This window comes from Tympanuchus pallidicinctus, unplaced genomic scaffold (genome assembly GCF_026119805.1).
Source record: "Tympanuchus pallidicinctus isolate F22 unplaced genomic scaffold, pur_lepc_1.0 scaffold15, whole genome shotgun sequence".
In the NCBI taxonomy this organism is placed as follows: Eukaryota; Metazoa; Chordata; class Aves; order Galliformes; family Phasianidae; genus Tympanuchus; species Tympanuchus pallidicinctus.
In genome coordinates, this window is record NW_026294669.1 from 11,396,664 (window position 1) to 11,412,153 (window position 15,490).

Sequence of the window (15,490 nt, forward strand, 5' to 3'; positions counted from 1 at the left end):
AAACTCTTCAGTATTTTCAAGTTACTTAAAACCCGTGCTTCAATTGCCTGGAGATGTATTTGCTTGTGATCCCATTTCAAGGCAATTTATCAACTATTACTATTCCAGTAATAACAGCAGTAATAGTACTTCAGTTGTGGGTCATCTCCTCCACTCTAGACATTGTAGGATGTCACAACTTGTTGTTCACTTATTTTCCTAATATCCAACCTGCCCAACTGCAATCTGAAGCCATTACCTCTTGTCCTGTTGCTGTTACATGGGAGAAGAGACAGATACCAACCTTGCTACAACCTTTTTTCAGGTAGTCGCAGAGGCAAGGGTTCAGCAAGGTAAGGCCCACAGCCAGCTCACACATTATGTTGCTGATTTTAGAGAATCAAATTTTATGGGAGAAAGCAGCTGGAAGGAACCTCAGGAGGGAATCTAGCTCACCTCTCTGTCTAAACACAAGATCAGCAATGCTTGCATCATTTTGACAGATGCTCACCCAACTTGTTCATTAAGCCTCTCAATATTGAAGGCTATTTAATCTCCCCAGCAAGTCTAAACTATTCTTACCATTATGAAGATGTTTTTTTTTTCTAATGACTAACCTCTGTTTGCTATTTGAACCTATTACTTTTGTCTTATGCAAACTAAACAGTTGATTTTCTCCCTTTTATGTATTTAAGGCCTGCTTTGTCTTCCCTCAATCCCTTCTTCAAAAGACAGATCATTTATTCATTCTTCTCATCATGATTTCTGAATCTGTGACCGTTCTGCCTGGTCTGTGAAACCTCCTCCTTTTAATCTGCTATTACAGCTTTCCTGTCAAAGTGGCAACAAGTTCACGGTAGTTTCATCAGAAATACACTTCTATAGTTTGTGAGAAAGTACTGTGAAATAATCAAAAACCTTAACCAAATGAACAGGCACAATGAATACCATTTCCCTCCTCTTCAAAAGGCCTATTGTTCTGTTGCAGAAGGAAGCTAGATATGTTTGGTAAAATTTGCTGTTAACTCTATGGTGTTTCTTGCTTCCACATAGACATGCATAGTCTCCTTAATTATTTTTTTACAGTATTTCCAATGAAATTAAGCAGCACTTCCTTATACTTGTCCTTCTTTAAATATACGCACTAGGCTGCCAGCTTCCAGCAGTCCGTTACTTTTCCCATCATGTGTAAATTGTAAGAACAGTCCCTAATTAAATATTCTCCAGATTCTTTTTTTTTTTTTTTTTTTTTTTTTTTTTTTTTTTTACTTACTAGACGATAAGGACTTGCCCATGTGGCACTGGGATTACTTATGATGAGAGTGACCAAGCTGGCACTTTTGGTGAAGAAGAGGCTTACTGCCAGAAGGCAGTAAGCACTGTAATCTTTACAATTTCATCTGCCACTAACATGCCTCTGTTGTGGTCATTCCTGATCATCTTCTTAATACTCTGGTCATCCAAGGTCCATCAGGTCACCCTTAATGTTCATGAGAAGTCTCTAGTCTCTGTGTACCATGATTTTATTCTTTTCTCGAGTTTACACTATTCTTGCTGCCTCCACCTGCCTCCTCAGATCAAAAGATTGCCCAGAATTCCCTTATGCCTCCTTAAAAATCCAAAACCTCAACTAGAAGTCATCAGCTGCATTTTAAAACAAGTCCTATTGTAATCTGAATGTACTGATGCTCACAGCACTTTGGCTGAAAGATAAGAGATCAGATTTTGTGTGTTACTTTTGGCTGTTAGGATTCATATGTTAAAACTCAGAACCTTTCTAAAGAAACTATGTATTTTTGCTCCTGCCCAGCAAGGGCAATATATCAGGTAAGCTCAATGTTCAGTTGAACAAGAAGAAGTAGAAGTCAAACAAAACAAGAAATCGGACATCCCATGAGCTTCCATGTGAGGCACAAGACTCTATGGCTCAGAGGACAGCCAGTAGTATATAAAACTGGGGCCACAATTCAGAGGGGTAGACCTGAGCATTGCACGGGCAGCACATCAGGTCCAGGTATGAGATGAGGGACTGCAAAGATATCTCAACTGGAATTATCATTTCCCTCAATTCTGGAGCATTGGAAAAGTCTGCAACACTTTTCAAAAATATCTCCTGCATAGGTCTCTTAAGTCCATGAAACTTCATCTTTACATTCCCTTATTTCAATGTATTAAGTAGATGCTAAGGACATTTCTCCCCACCCCCTCAGTTTTATTTTCAGGCCACGCTGAAGGATAAACCTATCATGTTTCTGACCCAGTAGAAAAGCTGCTTTAGTGTTGCAGGAAATGTAATCTGTATGGCCGACAAGAAAGTGTTATAAGATGTGAGCCGCAGAGATTTTGGAAGGTTGTGTCTGAGCCACAACATCCATTCCTCGTTGCAAGGCTTTACAAGCTAATATCCTCTTAGCCTAATTTAAAATCATTAATTAAAACTAAGCTGAAACTGATGTGCAGTGTAATAAGAACAAGAGGTCCCACACAAAATAAATAAATAAAAATCATTAGATGTCCATGCCTTCAACTTTGCTCTGCTTTTCTTGAGTCAGAATTCATTGTATAACTCGACCCTCTTTAGCACAGACCTCAGATTTTAACAGCATGTGTGTGCATTTTGACTGAAAAACAGTAATTAGTATGAAGAAATGAGGAACCACGCAGGCAGCCAGCAGGTTTTGAGCAAATCATAAACACAATCTCAGTATTTCTTGGTCCTCCGGTGCACTGGGTACAGCACATCAACACGGTAAGGAAAATCTGTTGAAATCAGTTGGAAATCCTGACTAGCACAATATGAGCTGTTGCTGCAGTGTAAGAAGTTCTTCATCTCAGCAAGTGATACACTACAACAGGTTTTGTGAAGTGAATTCATTTTCTCTCCTGTGCATGCCGGGGGGGAAGCAGGAAGGAGGATGAGGAATAGAGGCATAGAAAAGATGGTAGAACAGAGGGATAAAGAAGTTAACATTTTATTTGGTTAAATCTTCGCTAGCTTTCAGTGAGTGTAAAAAATAGTTAAATTCCCTAATTAAATTATAATTCCAATCTTAAACAATAAAAAGAAATCCTGTAATAATCTATGTGCAGTGCCTGACAGCTGGGCCGTCTGATCCTTGCAGTCTGCTTACAAATTGGTATTAGTGGCACTAATAAAGCTGATTAATGTTGTGACTAGAGACCCACTAACCTGACACTGCCAGCTGGGCGCACAAAGGCTGTCAATCTACATGGCAGCTGTTAAACTACGAGCACCGTAGCCTTTAATTTACATTTCAGCAACCTCCACACTGTAATGCATTTTAATGGGCACGAATAAAAACCGCTGGTGACGTGCAGGAATTTCACAGGATATTGGTGTGTACACATTATATTAGTAAAATACCGGTTATCCAAAAGACCAGAGATAAAGCCCATTCTTTCCTCAGCTACATTTCTTTAAACTTGTAGCAACTCTGTCATAATCAAGGCAATTATTCCAGATTACCACCCGAATGGCTGAGGGCACATTTTCAGCCACTATACCTAACCTTAACGGTTATGATATCTTATTAATTCTCACTGATGCAAGCAGCTATGAAGATGTTATCTGCATCTCAATAGCATTTTCCCACGACTGGTTTGCTTAAAGTGCTTTGGAGGGTCCCAGAAGAGGTCCCGTCTATCATTCAGAGGCCTTTAGCAAGCCACTCTGGTGACACTTTTTGGAGAGCCCAGGGCAGGACCAGGAGCCCGAGCAACCGGCTCCTTAACCACGGTATTTCCCCATGAGAGGATTGCTGCACTGCCTGTCCTCTAACCATGCTGTGTGTAAACTATATGTAAACAGAGGTTTATAGGCTTTTAAGACTATCAATCCTGGACCTTCTACAAATATTCAGTTCAACTGATCCACTTACTACTTAAATTCAAAGAATTTACACTAATGACACATCAGAGTCACTCTGTTAAAATAACAGTGAAGACACACAAATGTTCCAGCAACAATGCACAGAAAATAGGTCTAATTTTTTTGATCCTAATAAAAACATACTATGCTATGATAAATATTTATCTGTTTTGTAAATTATATTACATTTGCAGAGATTCAAGTAACTTTCCCATAGGACAGATTTCTTGGTAGATTTTTTTTTTTTTTTAATTTTTATAAATTCTTTAATCATTGACTGTTTGGAGCCCAGAGTGCCTGAGGACATTACTGGAAAGGCCTTTCATTTTTCTGTTGTGACATCCTGGCAGCTTTCAAAACCTGGGATTTATTTATTTTGTGACAGGGGATGTGGGTAGTGGAAGTAAGTGGCAGAGGAGAAGATGATGTCAATAGGAAAATATCACAACCCCAGAGAATTTACACTGCCCTATTCTGAAAACATTGTAAATACAAATATATCACAAATACTTCAACAACTATTAAATGCTTAAGTAGGCTATTACTGTAAAGCAGATATATCTATCTGAGCCACTCTCTCTCATCATTGAATCTCTGCAGTCAAAAATAGCTATTCTTTCCACTCAGATCCTAGAGAAGAGGTGAATATTTGCTTATTTGGAGTTAAAAAGAAAATAAAAGAGCCAGGAAGGAACAGGAAGAGCAGAGCAATAAGTACAAAGTGGGAGCTGGGTTAGCATTTGTCTGCACAGCCCAGGTCATGCCTCCTGCTTTGCTGGGCATGCCTGTTACTTCTGACTCACACAGTATCAAGTTTAAAGGCAAGGACAGTGGCCATGAGAAGAACAGTGTTTGCACAAGGCTGTGAGGATAAAAATAAAGGCGCTCTCCTGTCACATCACCAGTTGTTTCTGTGCCTTCCAGCACTGCTTTTCCCGTTTCACAGAAAAATGTGGAGAGGGAATCCAGTGGCTTCCTAATCCTGAAATCTTGTTATTCTTATTTATTTCTGTATCATTTCTTATCTGATTTCATATTTATAAGAAAGAGAGACAAATGCTACCAGAAACTTTACCATGTTTGCAGAATAAGTCTATTTTCCCCCAACTAGCAGGTTGCGATTCACTAATTCATACTTATTTGGGTTTCTGTCAGCTGGGGAATACTGTGCTCAGGCATGTACGTTCATTTAATCACTTTTTATTCCTGACAACTTTTCTCTCGGCGATATCAGGCCAAGATGCTGCAAATACAGCTCTCCTCTTAGCTGTATCCCAGCACGGCCAACAAACCTCCTCTAAGCGAGAGACCTTTCCTCACAAGACTGTTGGATTGTTGCCTGAAGCATGGAAGAACTTTGTGCCCTAAACAGGTGCAGTGAGGCTCAGTGTTGTGAGCTTGTTTCAGCCCTTGCAATGATCAAACCCTTCCATCAGTCCAGCTCCGATTCCCAGGACAGCATCATACAGAAAAACAGACCTAGTAAAAAAATCTGAAACTCATCTCTTCACAGAACTTTTGCAAACTACAACAGGGATAAGATAAAAAAAAACCAACCTACATTATAAATAACATGCATTATAACTATTGCAGTGCCATTGAGTCTCACCTTTTTTTTTTTTTTTAACTCAGTTACTGGCGAGGGGGAAGGGATGACAAACACAATAAAATCTGCTAAAACTGCTAAAACGTGAGACCAAAAGGAGAAGAAAACTCCAAGACTAATATCTCAAACAGGATCTATTAGAAATGGAGAGAACCATGAAATCACCTACTTATTTTTGTAACTTCCACCAGATACCAGGATTCAAAGGATTGTATAAATGCCAAGATAGATTAGGTACAATAGACAGAATCAATTGTTTGTTCAGTCCTTGCTACAAATATGTTAGACAATTGTAGTCCAGTATGGACTACATGCAGAGAGATGTAAATGCTTAACATGAATAGAGTTGGGCTGATGACGTCCATAGTCTGCAATCTTTACATGGCATTTCCCTTCTCTTTTCACTGTTCCATAACACAGTGTTAGGTGGAATCAGCAAGAAACAGCCTCTCTGCATTTCGTTAGCATAGCAAGAATAACAGTGAAAATGTACATTCTAGTACAAAACTAAAGGCAGTTGTCTTAGATGGTCTCTAACAGTTAATAGAAGTACTAACTACTGAAATGAATTACTCATTATTTGAGATATAAAGCTTCTTTAACAAGCTCCTTCTGCACGCACAAAGAAACTTTTAACTGGGCACAAGCTCTTGCATTAGAGGTTAAAGCAGATAGCATTACCAAGCTTTGCCCTGCCATTAATAGAAACGTCTTGTCTTCGCATATCTACTGAAAGAAGAACTCACATAAACTATTTCTGCATTTCCAGTTTAATTTTCATGATTTCCTAAACTGATAGGGGTCAAGTGAAATCACATTTCATAAGCAGAAGTTTATGACTAGGTTTTCTTGCCAGAACAGAATGGCATCTGTTCCTATGCATGTTTAATTTAAATATTTTTCATGAATGTGGGATGATGGTATAAATATTTGAAATCATCAATATAGTAGACTGCACTATAGCATGGAAAGGCTGCTGCACAGCTGCTGTTAAATTATAGATTTCTTATGCAATGAATACATTTAACTTGTCCTTTGAAGAATTAAAAAATGATGTCTTCTCTCTAAAATATTTTGTCAGGTCCTGAAGAGGAGATGTTCTTCATGTGACCTACAACTTCCAGACAACAGAAAGAACGCATCTGTGACCCCATCATGAATTATGGTTATATAGGGGTGAACTAAAAGTCAGGGCAAGAGCACACTGCACATGGGGGGACAGGTAAGTTTCTTCTCTTTGCCATCTTAAATCTCCCCTTCTTCCTGTTCTCACTAAAAATAGTTCCCATTTCCCGTATCTTGGTCTGTGACCTGATTCTCTAGTTTTCATCCTGGAAAATGCTCGTCCAAGTGTTGTGACTCAGAAAAAAAATAATTAAAAAAAGAAAAAAAGAAAAAAAGAAAAAACCCCAACCACCACACACAAAAATCAACAAACACCACAACATCAAAAACTATTTTTGCCTTCATCCCCATTCCAGGAACATGATGATGTGCCAGTTTATATCATCTGTAAAAGATTTGACAACCAAGTCTCAGATGCAGATGAGACTCTCCCATATGTATAAGTCACTTAAAAAAAGCCTGGAGAAGATTTTGTTGAAAGCAAATAAGTCCAGGATGTGGGGGAAAGAAGGCACTAGAGTATTCCATGATGTTTCATGCTGATATCCAGAACCCAGGATGATAAGAAGTAAATATGGCATTGGCTACATTCATCATAACTTTTCAGAGAGAAAAGTAAATGTTCTGCTATGGTCCAATTAATCAGATATCTCTTAACATAAATAAATAAATAAAAACACATCAACTATTTTTAGAGCATCTCTTCAGAACAATTCCCTTTGTTATTACTGCAATCTGAAAATGAATGCCTTGAGATAATGGAGTCTTTGCAGCCTCGGCCATAAAAAGTCTACTGTTAGGCTTCTTAATTGGTAAAGTCAATTACAGGTTACATAATTTTATCAAGCTATTCATGTTGGTGATTATTTGTTAACAGAAACCACAAAAATGCCATAGCAATGGGGAAGGCAATACACATAGTGAAATATTTCACGTGTGGTGGCACAAAGCTTTATTGGCATGAACTAGGAGTGGATGCATTACTCATGAATGGTGAAGCCAGCAGTAAATGAAGGTGGCCCCAAGCAAGTATTAGTCACCTAAATGCAACCATATGCCACTAGATTTTGTGTTACATTTTCACAGAAATGTTATTTCTAAAACTTGCAGAGAATTTCTAAATGGGCACCAACTTCAAAGCCTCATAAATGAAGACCTAAGAATCAGCAAATAGGCAAAACACCTCTCCCTTTCCAAACTTTAAATCATCAAGAGTTTGCCTATAAACCAGGATGTCCATCTGAAGTGTGGCTGTTTAACCTAAGATCTCTGTGGGGTAGGAACAGCCTGTATCAAACTCCATGAGGTCACCCTGCTTGTTTCTCTTTGCAAACCTTAGATCACCAACCACTTCCCACCCACTGAGGGTTGGCTTGTGTGGCACAGACTTTACAAACCAAAGTCTGAAAATCGCTGAGCCTGTTCTAGTGTGTCATGCCTGCAAGCTAACTGTTACTTCTTGTAGAATTGAGGATGTAAGCATATTCTCCATCTTTCAAAAGATAAGCCTGTAAGAGACTGATACAGCACACATACAGCATAATACAGGAGCTGTCAGTTGCTACCATTTGCTCAGAGCAGCTTTTGAGCCACAGCAGCAATACAGAGAGCGCTCTATGTTGCCTTAGCAGTGTTGTTTTAACAGTAATTGAATTAGCATGGTAAACAGGGTGACATTTTCGTTGTTTGCGCACAAGCTTGCAAGGAGTAGGCAAAGGTGTAGGCAGCACAGCAAGGACCAAGGAGCTCTGTTTTGGGCTGCCATATCTTAATTTACCTGTAGAGCTCCATGGGAAGTTTTGTATCCAGCAATAGTTTCTACAATGCTTTATTTGAAGAAAGGATTCCGGTAGAGGCTTGAGCAAGCAGCCACATGTCTCCGGCTTGTCTCATGGCCAGAGAATAGGAAGCCTGTAGCCAGTGCAGAGAAGCTTGAAACAAATGGGGTATGGAGGTAGTTAATGCAAGAGCACAATGTGGGAGAGCCCGAGAAGCAATGTGAGCTGGGAGCTGAGCAAAGTTCAGTGTATTTCGCACGTTATGAGTGCAGATCTTAGAAACTGAAAAAGCCATTAGCTGTATGTGTTTTGCTAATAAACACACACAGTGCAACAACTGTTTACAGACAAAAATAAAACAATGGGTCACTTTTTTTTTTTTTTTTTTTTTTTTTTTTTTTTTTAACCAGATAAAACAGAGGGGCTTCCAAGCCAGCTCTTCCTTTCCCTGTACTTCATGGCTAATTCTATACATACTTTAACAATCTCAAACTAAACCATTCCCAAACAGGGGAAAAAAAAAAAAAAAAAAAAAAAAAAAAAAAAAAAAAAAAAAAAAGAAAGAAAGAAAGAGAAAAAAAAAAAGAAAGAAAGAAAGAAAGGATGGAGTCCTCAGAAAACTGGCAAAGAGCTATTTTGTAAGGAGGGAACCAAGGAAAACATTGGCATAAGGCACAGTTGGAGGGTGTCAAATCCGATGTGGCAGCCCTTTCTTGTGCTGCTATGTGGAATTTGCTTCAAAAGATCAGCAAAATGAAACTCTTCATACCTGAACTAATACAAATCCATGTAAATTTGAGCTCTGATCTTACGGAGCCAGTCACATTGCCAGAGGCTCAAAAGGAGTTGTCTTTGTTTGTTTTTGAAGTCTATGTGAAACCGGATCTCACATACTAATATCTTGATCCAAACAATATAATTGAGTCTTTTTGTGTTCCACTCACCCTTTCAATAAAACTTTCCTCCAGTTAGATTTCATTTTTATGTCCTTCCATAGGAAGGGTAAAGGGTAAAAATACTTTTCCTTTTGGTTAAATCTTTACCTCCCTCCACAGAAAGTTCCAGAGTATGATAGAGGTGTGGGGGGGTTAATAACTAAGCAAATAACTACATAAACATGGCTTGTATTCAAGGCTCCTTGCTGTATTGCAGAGCTGCAAATGAATCTGTAATGCTGCTATGAAGCTGTCGAACAGTTTAAACATGCAAGACCAAGGTAACATGAACAGCAAGCAGAGGGCTCCACTTCTTTCACATCATTTATAAAAAATGAACACATTTGTCTTCTGGAGGGCAGAGGAATCTGTTCTATACTACCGATATTTAACTGTTTTGCCACATATAATCCAAGGCAGCATCCACTCTGTAAAGAGAACTCACATTTGTCATCTTAACTCTTTCCTACCCAATTATCCACTGAAACATACTTGAGCAATGTCCCGCTGTTCAAATCAGCCAACTGCATGGATTTTCCTAAGACTTATTTATGGTTTTCAGCTGATTTCAGAGTTAGGGTTCTTCATGTATTTCCCACAAGTCATCATTGTGAAAATTCAACTTATACAACAGATTTGCAGCTTCATCACTGCATTGGAAGTCTCCTTCCAACAGATTTCGGAAGTTAAACGTAACAAAATCCAAAATCTAATGTTTTGCACAGTTGTTCACCGAGACTTAAAACCATCCGCATGTTTCCCTTCTTTTTCTTTAACACATACTTAAACAAATATTTTGAAAACATTTACTATAAACTTCTTTTCAATTACAATGGAATTTATGAATCAGCACCCATTCATAATAAAGCTGTATAAAACCTGTTCTTTATATTATTGAGCTAACAGGAACAAACACACACAATAGGACAGTCCAACAAGAAAAAACTGTTCTTTTCAACACAATAGCCAAGGTTGTCAGAGATCCTGGAGTGATTTTTACCTTGCTTCAGAAAAGCACGTGTTTGTTACAAACCTGACCAGCAGCAAAATCCACCTATAACTGCCTTGTAAAATAAACAGCAGTGACTACAACTGAACTTTTGTAATGTTTAAGCAAATAAAAGTTTAAAGGCACTAAAATCTTTGTTAGGCTGGCTATAAAAACAATTATCACTTCTGCTGCAATGTTCTACTTGAACAGAACTTTATATGCAAGTTACTATCCTTCAAACCAGCGCTCACCCCATGCACCTCGACGCTGAGGTTTTGCACAGCCCTAAAACCCAATATACATCCAGCACAGCCATGCTGAATATATACAGACTAAGAGCAAAGAAACTAAAAATCAACAAGCGGCACAGAATCCAGCTGTAATCCATTGGTAAGCCAGCCTCCCATGCAGTGGTTGTTTTAGGGGGGTGGACACAGCACTGCCTAGGCTCAGGCAGCCTCTTCTAAAGCACTACAGAACGAAGCTCAGTCCACTTCTCAGTATCAGGCCTCAAGCCAAACTCTAGTGAAGTCAGTTGGACTTTTTCCATTTTCTGTGAGTGATACTGGAAAAGATCCAACTGAATATAAGTAATGATATTTTAAATGTACAGTGCTTCAGGAAGTAAAAAGATCGTTTGTTCTACCAGCTTTTCTTCCTGAAGCCTTCTTTCATTCCTCTTTTGGTTGATTAATTTAAAATCAGCAAGAAAAGTAAACTATTGTCATGTCTTGTGGGTTTGCTATTGCTACTCTAAATAAGCCAGAGGCCATTATCACCTCAGACAACTCAGCATACATGTGAACTACTCTTCCTTAGTCTTCTTCACAACCCAGGACTTGGCAGCTTTTCTTCAGCCACCAAGCCTAATATTGCTAAAAACTACTGTTTTAATATACAAAATTCCTAGGAGAAAGGCTGAAGTGTTGAGGAAATCTATATTAATAAGTACTTCATAACAAGTGAGAACATCATAGTAATATATATGAAATATTATTTCAACTGTAACAGATTGAGGTCCTTTGAGGAGCCAAGCATTTTTTACTACAAAACATTGTGCAATGTTGACTCAAGAAAATTTGGTGAGAAGCTTGTTTAAAAAATGATCTCACCCCTGTGCCCAACAGCAAACGTGGTGATTTGTGTTTGTGTGTGTTGTGTTGGGTTTTTTCCTTCATCTTTTTGATTTGCAGATCCCTATGGGGGTAAACATAAGGCTACCAATTATAAAGTTGTTTTTCTCCGTGATTTTCAAGACCTTCCCAAGTTAGCCCACAGGTCGCTGTGGTTTGCCACTGAATTTAAACTGTCTTCATTTTAATCTAGCAATTTTGCATTCTGGCAATTATTTCTATCTGTGGTGATAGGCTCAGGACTAAAAGCTCTAGATTTAAAAATAACAACAAATAATTAGATTGAAAGGAAAAGCAAAACATCGTTGTGTTTCTGTTTTCTTATTAACTTACATTTTGGCAATCCTTGGGGAAATTAAAGCTTTGGAAAAATTCCATGTGGCAACACTTTTTCCAAGAGTAAAGAATTGCAGGGAATACACAGACTCTATTTCATGATTAACAGGCAGTGACCTTGTGGACAGAAATGAGAAGAAGAAAAATCAGTGCAGTAAGATTGTAGGAAATGGAAACTGGGAATCACCAGCCAACTTTCCTTGGAGTCACTAGGACCTATAATGTTTTTAACTACTTATCTGCAACCCTAACAATGTTTATTTAGTGTCTTCTTGTCTTTGGTCATGGAACAGACTTAAGGCAATGAGAAGCACCTGTTTCCATCTCACGTTAAGAGCTTGGGAAGCATCAACTTCTCCTAGATGCACAGGCTATATATCAAGTTAGTGCCCTGGAGACGTGATACACCCATGTCTCCTCTGAGACATCACAGAGATAACAACTAGAAGGAATGGTCACTGTAATCTGTATATGTTAGGGCTGAGTCCACATCTGATGTAATTTCAAATGCAGGTCTTGTTATACGGTCTCATAGGCTATTCCAAGAACCACGAGCAGCTTCTTAGTTGTTATAAATTTTCCCTGTGTCACAAGCGCTCGTTATGCTGATTGTAAGAACACTGGTCCCAGAGAGACCAACTTTGTTAAAACCAAGTAACCGCACGCATAAAATTCACAAATCCCTCTGCAGCAAAGCAACTGTTAGAGCATACTGTTCCTAGAGAGCTGCCCATTTTTCGTTCAGCACCAAACCTTGAGAAAGGACCAGAGAACAAAAATAGCTTTATTAAGCACATTTTAAAAATACTTGTGTTTAGAAAAGACTTACTACTCTCAGAAAGAAGAGACAGACGTCATATCTGTTCAACATTTATGGCTATTTTAATTGAGCTCTTTGTTACCCTCAGATAGCTGCTAGAAATTCAGGTCCAACACCTCTATGAGTGCCTGCACAGAAGCTACCAGCATCTCATTGGTAGAAAACTTCATTTTTATACACATATAAAAGAACAATTTGAGTCTAGCTACTTGAGAATGGGGGAGGTAGGGGAGAAAACCCAAAAAAAGAAATATGTGTATTTCCTATTGAAATGTTTTAGCTTGGGATTTTTCCAATAAAAATTTACAGGCTTTCCAGGAAAGTAGCAGCTCTCTGAATTTTTTCTTTTGGTTGAAGTATATATACACACACATGCACCAAAGCATTTTGGAGACTTAGTTTTTCCAACAGCCCAAATCAAAATGATGTTTGCAATTTATTGGCCAATGGTGATCTATCAGAAGCCGGAGAAGATTGATGGGCTCAAGTAATTCAGCTACCCACAACAGAATTCTTAAATGGACAGCAAAATAGATCTTGTGTAACACCACATAGTGAAAAATGGTATAGTAATAGAAAAGGAAAAAGAGGTTAGTTTATCACACCTCAGGCAATCTAACATTTCACACTTAACTAATGAGTAAAAGCCAAGAATTTAGCTTCAGCACAGGAGCTTGGTTAAGACCCCTTTACCCCACCAGGCTAGTTTTGCTCAAGACTTTCCTCATAAATGGAACCTGGCCAACGTAGAACTCTCAATAATAATAATAATGATAAAAAATATATATTTCATAAACAGAATCTGTTTATCTGTTTTATAGCAAAATAAATATGAGTAAACAGCCAAGTTTACCCAGAGAAGTAGAAGGATAACAGTAAACAAACAGCCAAGATTTTTTGCGCTACTCTAGTGGCACAGAAGTGCTTTGAGTGTAGATTAGATAGCAGCCAAATCATTTTCACACTAGTGAATATTTCTGATCTCAGGAACCATACCTGCATAAGGTAAACCTTTCCCCTCAGACAATAGCGTAAGAAAAAAATTCATGTGACTTCCATCAGTACTTTGATACTCTAGCCGTTTCTCATAGACTTGTACAACTGGGAATTACACTCAGCAGCTGAGACCCCAGCCCTGTTCTGTTTTCCAGCTCAGGATTAAGGGAAAAGACAGCCCAAGAGGCAGCTAGGCTCAGTTCACTATTCTCAGCCAAATCTCACATCACTTGAGATGTATCATTACTACAGACCTTTAACTGTGTTGGCCCAACACGTGGAGGTGGGACATCAGCAGATCTCAGCCGGGAGCAGATCTGTAGTGCCACACTGGAAATAGCAGATGTGGGTTCAGATTTTTCAGATCTACATCAGGCTTCCCAAGATTTGTGTACGTCACTCTGTTTTTATACCTCAGAGTCAAAAGCTTCCCTCTTCTCACTTCTGATCTATTTAAGTGATGTAATCTAACACCTGCTGCAATGCTTCTGGGCTTGTTTGGTCAAATACTTTTGCCTAAAGAAACTCTTTCAAAGTGAGAACATTTCCTGGGGACAGCTTTAAAGGAGCAGAGAAAGAGAGAGAGAGAGAGAGAGAGAGAGAGAGAGAGCGAGAACTCAACACTCTCTAGTCCTAGTATGACAGTGGTTTAAGGTTATGCCCACTAGACCTAAATTGCTGTCCTGCAATTTAATAAAGAGACTGCTCCCATCTCTTCCATATAATCAGTTTCTCAACATAATGCAGTTTTTATTTCCTATTTCAGAAGGCTACAACCCTGTAGGCTTCAAAATTTTGCCTCACAACTGGCTTCCAAGAGTTCTGTGAACACATAAAGTAACTGCTAGCCTTTTCCAGGCAATCCACTTGATAGATGCCTGAACACATCTATGGGTCATGAATTTTTCACATCATTTGTGAGATATAAAAACTGAATAAGAGCAATGCACGTAGCAATATTTCTATAGCCAATGCATTAAAGGTTTTAGAAAGGCACTCTGTAAACATAATATGACATACATCACATACACACAGACACCAAAAACTTCACTCAGGACCACCTCTAACAGGCCACACTTTGTCTCAGGTAATCACTTCATCCTTAACACATTCCCATCTGGTTTTCACTGTAATTTGGTTCAATCCTAAAGACCACCAGAAAGGTTTTCATAGTCCTAATTGGCAGACACTTAATTTCCATTTATTTTTACTAGGAGCTAGGTGTTTGCCATTTTTGCCTTTGAAAACTTCCCATCATCTCACTTCTAATAAGGGAAAAATTTCTGCTAATCCTCAACAAAAATATTGAAGTAACACTGACTGTGCTTGTTTCTCATGCAAGCACACACCCCCACATGCTATAGCACAGATTTATACACAAGGGCAGACAGAAAAAAGCATAGAGATGGTACAGCATTGAGCAATCACAAGGGCAAATCTCCTGGAAGCGTGGGAAGGATGAAGTATCTGCTCCAGCATCCAAAAATGAATGTTGGTAATGCACACACGACAGGCCTGTAAAACAATGCGACTCACTTTTCCCAGGTATCATTTCCTCTGAAATACTTGCCTTTCCCAAGTGCCTTGCTTATCCTAAGTAAATTGCTTTACTGGATATTTCTTTCAGGTTGAGTTAATGGCTTGAAAAGGCAAAAGAACTTTGATCCAATTCCTACAGTAAAAACAAGCCTGTCTTTTCTTTTAGACAAACCTGATAGCAAGCATGGCTCCACATGTGACGCTATTTGCAGAAAAACTTTCCAGGAGAGCCAGATGTGGCAGGGATTAGGGCCTGTTCCTGTGCCATCCCTCCCTACCTGTGCTGCGCAGGAACCACCCTATGAAAGCAACCCCCAGGTGGGCTTGCTTGTGGCAGCAATGCATTTATGGCAGTTACACAAA